Source organism: Dama dama, chromosome 4 (assembly GCF_033118175.1).
Source record: "Dama dama isolate Ldn47 chromosome 4, ASM3311817v1, whole genome shotgun sequence".
Lineage (NCBI taxonomy): Eukaryota > Metazoa > Chordata > Mammalia > Artiodactyla > Cervidae > Dama > Dama dama.
In genome coordinates this window covers 12,517,430-12,526,513 of record NC_083684.1, presented here as the reverse complement: position 1 = coordinate 12,526,513, position 9,084 = coordinate 12,517,430, and the positions used below count along the sequence as shown (strand labels likewise).

At 49.2% G+C, this 9,084-nt stretch overlaps 1 long non-coding RNA gene across 2 annotated transcripts; it reads right to left on the bottom strand.

Annotated features, from left to right (window-relative positions):
* Nucleotides 1-404: 404 nt before the first annotated feature.
* On the bottom strand, nucleotides 405-6,273 carry LOC133049988 (uncharacterized). 2 transcript variants are annotated; one of them, XR_009691505.1, is made up of 6 exons: nucleotides 6,195-6,273; nucleotides 5,509-5,610; nucleotides 4,997-5,319; nucleotides 3,355-3,493; nucleotides 1,365-1,490; nucleotides 405-521 (listed from the first exon to the last, which is right to left on the bottom strand). It is a non-coding gene; the product is annotated as an uncharacterized LOC133049988 (long non-coding RNA). The 2 variants fall into 2 exon arrangements; XR_009691506.1 differs by having other exon boundaries at nucleotides 6,137-6,252.
* Between the last annotated feature and the right edge of the window lie 2,811 nt (nucleotides 6,274-9,084).

The window sequence follows — 9,084 nt, the reverse complement described above, 5'->3', positions numbered from 1 at the left end:
GCCCCAGGGCTGCACTGTTGTTGCTGCTCCTCTTTTGCCTCTAAATCCCCTCCTTCTCTGATTAGCAGTGGTTTGAACCTGCCCTTTGGAACTCCGGAGCTGACGCCTGTTCCCTACAAAGAAGACATGGGTGACACGGAACCCCACAGGGGCCTGTTCGGTTCGCTCGCATCTTCCGCGCGGGGGAGATTTGGGTCATTTCCTCCTCTAGCTGGGGACTGTATAGGAACATGATCGGTATAGACTCCCAGACAGTGAGCAAAAGGACCTGCCCTCGGAAGGTTGAGGCCATGGCGACTGTTCAGTCTGCAAACAAGCGGGGAGCGTGTGCCTCCAGGTCCCACTTCCTCCCCCCACCCTCTTCTCTCTGTCATCCCCTCCCTCCCGTCATTCCCAGGCCATGCCTTCTGACTCCCTTGCTTTCTCCTGCTGCTGTAACAGATGGCTCCAGACTGAGGGGCTTCACACAACAGGAGTTCCTTCCCTCGCAGTCCCAGAGTCCAGAAGTCCACCATGGGTGCCTGGGTGGGGTTGGTCAGGTTTTAGACGCAAAAGGAGACTATTCTGGGTCTCCCCTCCCCCCTGAGCTTGGGGTGCTGGCTGGCTGCCCTCGATGTTCCTGGGTGTGAGGAAGCACCACCCCGTGTCCGCCCCCACCCCACGCTGTCCTGTCTCCCCTGGGTCTCTCTGAGTCACCGCCCGTCCTTCACATCATGACACTGGTCTTTGGATCCGGGCCCACCCTACTCCAGTATGATCTCACTTAACTGATTACCATGGCAGAGATTCTCTATCCAGATAAGCTCGCATCTGGAGGTTCCAGTGACCTGAACTTTGAGAGGTCACCGTGGAACCCAGGGCACACCCTTCGCATCTTGCCAAGCCACTGCCGCCCAGTCGTGTGAGCACCTGAGACACGTGCTGGGTCCTCTATCACCCCACCTGTTGATCCCCCTGTCCACTGACCTCGGGACCCCATCTAACTCCTGAGCCCCCAGGCTCTTACATGCTCAGGCCCCTGCTGCCTCTCCATCCTCCACCCAGAACCCGCCCCACTGGCCTGTGTCCTGTGCTGCGTTCACACCCCCAGCCTCCTGCCCGCAGCACCTGCCCTCCAGTCCTGCTCACCGCTGGTCCTCCTCCACCAGGTCTCAGCCCAGCCTGTTTCACCTAAGATGGTCGCCCCTTTATCATACGCTGCGGTTTTCTTGACTTCATAACCCTGATCACCAGTGAGATGCTCTTGTCCTCATCTGTGTCATGTCTGCTGTCTGTCTCTCCCCCCGGTTTCTCTTAGGCTCCTGGCTGTGTCTTCACGGCACAGTCTAGGAGCCAGGGAAATGCTGGATTAAGGAGAGCATTACCACTGCAGGACTCTGCACTGAGTTCACTTTGTCCGTCCATCCATCTGCTCAAATTCTGAGTCCTCACTGTGGACCAGGCAATATCGCTGATGCGGGGTGAATGAAGTCACTGTTATCTCTTGCATCCTAGAGAGGTGGCATGAAATATACAACTTATTGGTACACACGCTCAAGACTTTCCACATGGCGTCAAATGTATTGCCTTTAAACTTCTAAATCTGGTGCAGCTCAAACCGTACGCTTGTATCTCACGGAGCCAACAGTCACTGGGCTCTTTCAGTGCCACTGGCCCTGGGCACCTCTGGGATGCTGGTTGAAGCTTCTTGCCATCTCTGATACTGTTGTTTCTTTGGTTCAGTCTCAGCCCACCACCGTCATTTTCTCTGGGTGAAATAGGGTCAGAGACAAGAGGCCACCATAAAGTCACTGAAGGAGCTGGAGACATGGCTGATGACTGAGCCCGTGGCATTTAGGCTGAGCTGTGAGTCCCAGCAGCACTGATAGTTACCTGCCCTCTCCGGGTCTGGGCCTTCCCTGATGACTCAGATGGTAAAGACTCTGCCCGCAATGCAGGAGACCCAAGTTTGATCCCTGGGTCAGGAAGATCCCCTGGAGAAGGAACTGGCAGCCCACTCCAGTATTCTTGCCTGGAAAACTCCATGGACAGAGGAGCCTGGCAGCTACAGACCATGGGATCTCAAAGGGTCAGATAAGACTGAGCAACTAATACTTTCTGTGAATCTGAGCCCTCGGCTTCAGACTGCTCAGATACAGGCGGCCAAGGCCTTTTCCCGCCTGAATTTTATTTTATTTTATTTTTTTTTTACTAACTTGCTACCATCACTGTTTTTATTTTCTAATTTGCTAGAATTGTAGCATCAGTGCTTAGACTGAGTGAGTGAGTGAAGTTGCTCAGTCATGTCCAACTCTTTGCAACCCCATGGACTGTAGCCCACCAGACCCCTCTGTCCATGGAATTTTCTAGGCAAGAGTACTGGAGTGGGTTGCCATTTCCTTCTTCAGGGGGTCTTCCCAACCCAGGCATTGAACACGGGTTTCCCGCATCGCAGACAGACGCTTTACCGTCTAAGCCACCAGGTGCTTAGAATAGTGGTTCTCAAATGTGTCCGCACAGTAGGATCACTGGCACATCTTTTATAAATCCCCAAACCTGGGGCAGAAGAATTGATTCTCAGTCCCTAGAGGTGAAACACAGCCCGTAGTTTGACGTTTTAGAGAGGATTCAAATGTGCAGGTGAGTCTGGGAACCACTGACTTAGACCAGGAGCCTGCCAGTTTTTCTGTTAGGGCCTGAGTAAAGATTCCGATAAAGAAGACTGAGCACCGGGGAACTGATGCTTTCAAACGGTGGCACTGGAGAAGATCCTCAGCTTTGTGGTCCACAAGATCTCCTTCACAACTGTGTACCTCTGCTATTATAGCATGGAAAGCAGCCACAGAGAGCGCATAAATGAATGAGCATAACTGTGTTCCAGTAAAACTTTATAAGAAACACACAGAGGGTCATGTTAAAGCAGAGGATCGTATTTGGCCCATGGACCATAGTTTGTATCCCCATAAGCTAGAACAATTCCTGGCACAACATCAGAAGGATATTATTATATCAGATGGATGACTGAATACAATGGAATACACCAGATGGATGGTTGAATATGTTCAATAAGCTTTTAATAAGCACCTACTATATATCCGGCTCTATGCTACGAGCTGGGATTCAGATAAGACAATGTGTCCTGTCTAGTTGGGGAAACAAAACTATCAACAGATGATCAAGACAGACTGAGACAGAGGCAGTTAAAGATGTATGAGCTGGCTCCCCTGGGCCTCCAGGGGAGGGAGGAACCAATTTGGCTTGTGGGATATGGAGGAAGTCAGGGAGAGTGTCCCAGCAGAGGCTTTAAACAGAGTCGGGGAGGAAGGTTTTCAGTCTGACTCCCGGCTTCCAGGAATAGAGTTCCCATCAAGTTACCGCAAGAATGGAAGGAGGCTGTGTGCTCTCCCAGGTCGCGGCCAGATGGGTTGGGGTCTGTGGCAGCTCCGTCTGTGATGAGTCTCTCCTCTGGATCCTTGCTTTCTTTTCCTTTCTATATTGAGAGCTCCATGGGTGACTGTATAGAGAATGTGATAGTTTAAAAAAAAAAAAAGGTGGGCTTTAGAAGAAGACACGCTTGGTACATTAGTTAATTTCCATGTCTGGGAAAACAGGGAGCAATACAAACCTACTTCAGCATGTTTTGGCAAAGGTCAAATGAGGTAAAGCAAAGAGATGCTTGGACATGCATGTGGCACATGCGAGCCCTCAGAGACATTCACATTGCCCCGGTTGTTGTTACCTCCATCCTTATCAATCCCTTCTTCTGTTTGCTGATTGCCTTTGCACCCTTGTCAGTTCACCAGACCTGGGATCTGCCAAACCCCTCTAGAGGCATCCCTTTCTATTTTATATCCTGCCAACCGCTGACTCAGACCTTTAATGTCCTAATTCCAATGACCAGAAAAGAGAGAACCTGGTCAGCCTAGGTCCATGTCCCAAGTCAGCAAGTCGCCTCTGGATGGACCACCCTTCAGTCCACCTGGGCCCCTGGGCGGGGGCTGCATCTCTGTCCCTAAGAAAGGGCTGGGAGTGAGCCATCCCCCAATGGGATCAGTGCAGAGAACCAGTGGGGTGGAAGGTCCATCAGGGAACGATGTGCAGAGATGAAGGATGAAGTCTGGTTGCTTTCCCCTGACCTGGAAGAGCGCCTGGGGCAAGGTCCCAGCTTAGTCAGAGGAAGCAGGGGGGCCCAATGTCCCAAAGTCTGCAGCTGTGCCTTCCAGTCCTACATGGCCGAAACCCAGCCAGTCCTGGTCATCGGCCAGCCGTGCAAATGAGCTCTGGCCCACCGGCCCCGCCCTGCGGGGCAGAAGAGCCCGCCCCCAAAGGAATCATCCTGGAGTCAAGTGTGAAGGTACAGCCCAAGAACTGTAGGAGCCTTTGTTTGTTCCCATCTGCGAGTGCCCAGGCTGCCAAACCATATTGGGAGTATAATGAGAAATAACGGAATCAAAATAATGTAAAGGAAATAAGTGCTGAAGAGGATAATCAACATCCTTTCTGAATAGATTTCCTGCCAGGGAGATGGGAGCAAAGGGAATGTTTTACCCCTGGGGCCAGGGCAGACAGCGGTCCTGGAAAGGAGAGGGGGGAAAAAAAATCACTTCCTGGAAGAGAGTCTTTTAATTGTGCCTTTAAGAGGTGGGCAGGAGCTGCCAAGACCCAGAACAAGTCCTCCGTTTTGGGGGTGTCTTCATTTTTGCAACCCTCGGAGGAGCCAGACAACCCCCAACCATGAGCATGGGCCACACGTAGCAATGGTTTTCCCTGGAGCCTCACCCAGCTTGGCACCAGGCAGGCTGTGTGCATTTAGGTCTCCGACATGCTGTGGAGGGTGGGCTTTGGAGGTGGCCAGACGGACATGGGCTGGGGGTTCCAGCTGCGCCACCTGCCTAGACTGGTGACCTGTGAGTGCCAGACTTTTCTCCAAGTCTTACTTTTTTTCCTAACAAATTCGCCTCCTGATTTGTTTGCAAAACTCTCATCAGTAAAAAAAAAAAAAAAAAAAATTAGGCACCATTCTGGCTGGCAACAGATTCCGCGAGATAAGATGAGAGCCATAGCGTGTCGTAGGAGGTTCAGGCCAGGTTTATCAGCTCCCTCTTCCTTCCTCAGCCCTCCTCTCCTCCTCGTCTCTCTTATCGAAGTCTAGCCTCAGTCATGGTAACAGGGTTCACGTTTGCTCTTCCCATAAGCCCCCTAGGCAAGCAGACATTATGTTCTTGCAGTAAGGTGGGGGAAACTGGAAAGCCGCTGTTTTTTCACTTTTCATTTCCTCCTTCTGTTCATGGTCTCTGTTGGATGGTAGGTTTCCGCCTGGGAGCCGTCCACAGAGGGCACCTGAGCCAAGAGAATGAGGGAACCCTCATCCAGGGCACCCCCATTTTCCTCCCTGCCCTGCTTTTCTTAGTGGTCTAACCACAGACGTTTCTTTCCATCTCTTTTGGAGAAGGCTGCCCCTGACTTTCACACCATTTCCTGCCCGCTTTTCATCATCCTCTGAACTGCCATAAAAGAAAACCTGTCCACCTTAATAAAAATGGCAGGAAGGTGCCCCGTGTGAACCCTGCTGCTTCCGTCGTGTCTCTGGCTGTGCTTCGGACCCCACACCCCTCGGCTCTGTGCTGGTACCTAGGGAGAAAAACAAAAGGAAGGCAACCAGCAGAATGAAATAACATACTGACGTTCTTCTTTGCACGGTGCTCAACACTGCTTCTTTAGTTCTCCATCCACCCTGAAGAAGCATGTGACTGTTAGCCCCATTTGGTGGGTGAGGGAGAGGGGCCCAGAGACGCCGAGCCGTTCACTCGAGGTCTCAGGGCGCTGGGTCTGAACCCACGTGGTCTGTCTCTGTAGTCAGTGTGCTGACCCGTACGCTGATGGAATGGGACACTGTCTCCCGGGTACCCAGAAGGCAAAACAAGAAGGAACTGGGTGGGCATTTGAGCCTGAGAGCCAGAAAGGCGTCCAGATGATGCACTCTGCCCTGCGATCGAGGACTGCTTGAGGCTGAAACAGTAGCCCAGAAACCCCCTCTGATAAGCATCTCAGGACATGCAGGTGGCCTTTGAAAGACAGCATGAGATTGCACGGTCTAAGCAAACCCTCCCCCAGAATTAGCGACCATCCCCCTCACCCCACCGCAGCACGTTCAGACCTGGAATGGCCCCCGCGGTCCAGTTATCAGATGGTCATACCACGCAAGGACAACTCACTCTCTGCGCCTATCCTATCTCCCGAATCTCACACACCAGCCCCGAGTCACCACTTCCCAGTTCCCCAGCCCGGCAGCTCCATGGCAGGAGTTCAGAAATCTTGGATCCCCGGTGGCACAGGCCCCACTCCAGGCTGAACGCTGAGTCCGTGCCGGTTTTTCATAATTGGTTTTCAGAGCAGCCGGTTCCGTGATGTGTCATTGTTAGCAGTTGTAAAAAGATAACTCACATTTTTAAAAGCTTAAAGCTTGCTCGGTGCAGATAAAAACTGTGACAAATTATGTTCCGAAAAATCATAAAAGTGGAGAGAGACATGTTAATAACCAAAGGTGGCGTTTCATTTAGAGGTCAGCCAGAGCTATTAAAGTGGTCAGGAATTTCAAGCTTTGGCAATAGTGATTTGACCATATCACTTATCTTCTGCAGCCCATGCCTAAGTATCTCCCTGAGTAAAAAAAAAATAATAATAATAATCATCCAGAGACAGTAATACGGGAGGTCAGGGTGAACTGGGGAGAAAAGCCAGAAGAAACCCAGCTTTTGAGACTTTCGAATCGACCAAGACCATTACATGCTTCGGTTCCCACGCTTTCACCCCCAGTACTCAAGAACATGCTTACACATACAAACACCAACACACGTCTGACATACCCAACTCACCATGTAAAATAGCCATGTGACGATTTTTCTGCAAGAAAAAAAAAATGGAGAGAAATTGATCTGAAGATTTGGATGACAACAAACAAGTGTGTGAAATGTCATCTGGTTTTTCCAAATTAAAAAAAAAAGTAGTTTTTGTGTGTGTGTGTGTTGGGGGATTTGTTTGTTCTTTGGTTCTTGTGTGTGTGTATATGTGTATGTATTTTCCTTTTGCTGAGATTGAAGTAAATGCAAAAGGTGAATGATCTTCAACCGGTGGGAGATGCTCCAAGGTTTATCCACACAGTGGGAGGGGGAGAGTTGAATGGAGTCTGGCCGTTGGTTATTTTGAGAATGGGAGGTTGCCAAGCCACTGGTTGAACCCATACAAATGTGTGTCTCGCCAGCCTGTGCCTCCTCACCACGACCAGACTATGTGTCAGTGTTACGAATGGTCAGTATCCAAAGGTGAACGATCGTTTCTGGAATTGACCCAGATTGCATGCCCTGGAGGCTCAGATTGATGAGGTCTTCTTCAAGGACAATACTATTGATAATAAGGCAAAGTCGTAAAACCATTCTAGAACATTGCTCTTGGAAAAATGCATGAACCACAAGTTGAGCTACCTGAGTTTTGGTTTAGTGACAAGTTAGTTGGGCGCTGCTAAGCCGGTCTCCTCACTTCTCTGAGCCTCGGTTTTCTCTTCTGTGAAATGTACGGGTCCCAACGCTGGTCTCACAGAGTGTCGCATGGTTATGTATTTATAAAAAAAAAAAAGTTTTGATCCACATCCTCTCAACATGGCAAAATAGTCTCTACTTGCTGATGAAAAACAGCATGTTGTCTATGGCGGCAGGTACATTCACGGTAAGAATCTTCCACTCGAGGGGGAGACTGTGGTGAAGAACCCTTCCAAGGGCAGACAGTTGGCTTTTTAAATATCTGCCTGACTTTACGATAATGTAGAAGTCATAGCAGCTGAGAAATGGAAACTTTCTGTAAAGGTTATGTAAAAGGCATGCTGTTTATCCACAGGCCAGACCACCACATGTAACTCGGGCAGATATAAGGTAGCTGCATTTAATGTGAACATAATTGTGCATTTATTTATTTTAATTCCACATAGATCTTCTATACCACTTAAGCACTGAGCCTGTCATTTAAGCTCTGGAATGGATTCCTTAATAAAATGCAGTAGAAGGTTTGAGGCCAGAATCATGTCAGTTACAAGTCCATGGTATTTAGGGCCATTCACAAAGGAATTATTACTATTTATTATTTGTTCCCCATCTATTAGGCACTCTGCTAACTGAATAAAACTTCTGCCCTCGAGGAACTGCTTTAAAAGGAAATTACCTAAATTTCTTTGGGATCCTCACATGATGAAGGTAGTCTTCCCTCATTCTTTACCATTCTTAAAGATTCCGTTTCCTGTAAGTTACCAGAATTGCCTGTTCTTCGGCACGTATTTGAAGCAGCAGAGTATGAATTGCAAATACTCTTGGTAGATTCATTAGAACTTCAGTTTTTTTCTCTTTATCCTGTTTAAGCATACCGTCCCCCTCAAAGGTCTGGGCATATACAGGTGATCAATAGTGCCCATTATTACATATAATAAAGATGGCGTGCACGCACACACACGGCATCTTGCAGTGAATGCACCGGTAACCGTTGCCTTATCCAACACTCATTGACTATTCATGACTAATGACGGACCAGACTAAGAATAATACCAAGATGACACTAATAACTTCCCATTGGGACTTGGTTTTGACCTGGTGGTTTTTGTTTTTTTCCTTTCATAGTGGATGTTGGGATCTGAAAAATGGATTTCCATCTAGCTAGTAAGGATATAAATAGGTATCCAAAAGAGAGCCTCTCTTGGCCCTTTGAGCATTAAAGTGACTTTCTATCTCGTCGACATGTTTATGGGAAGGGTTCAAAGGGCAGAGAGGTGGGATGGCCCGGTGAATGCATCTCCTGCTGATTCATGTGGGGCAGGCCAGGGTACCCAGGGGTTCAGAGAGAAGAGAGAGATCTCCCATCGCGTGTGCAGCTGGTTTCCAGGGTGGTCAGAGGAGAGTCTGCTTGCCATCGTGGAAGGAAATAATAACCAAGCCAAAAACAACAGGTGTGGCCCTTTTGAGTGGATAGTTATTCTGGGAAAACTCTGCATTTGAAGCCATGGAATAGAGCTTTGAACAGCTTAATGACGGAACTCATACCCAAGTCGAAAGCGAGGTCAGCCCT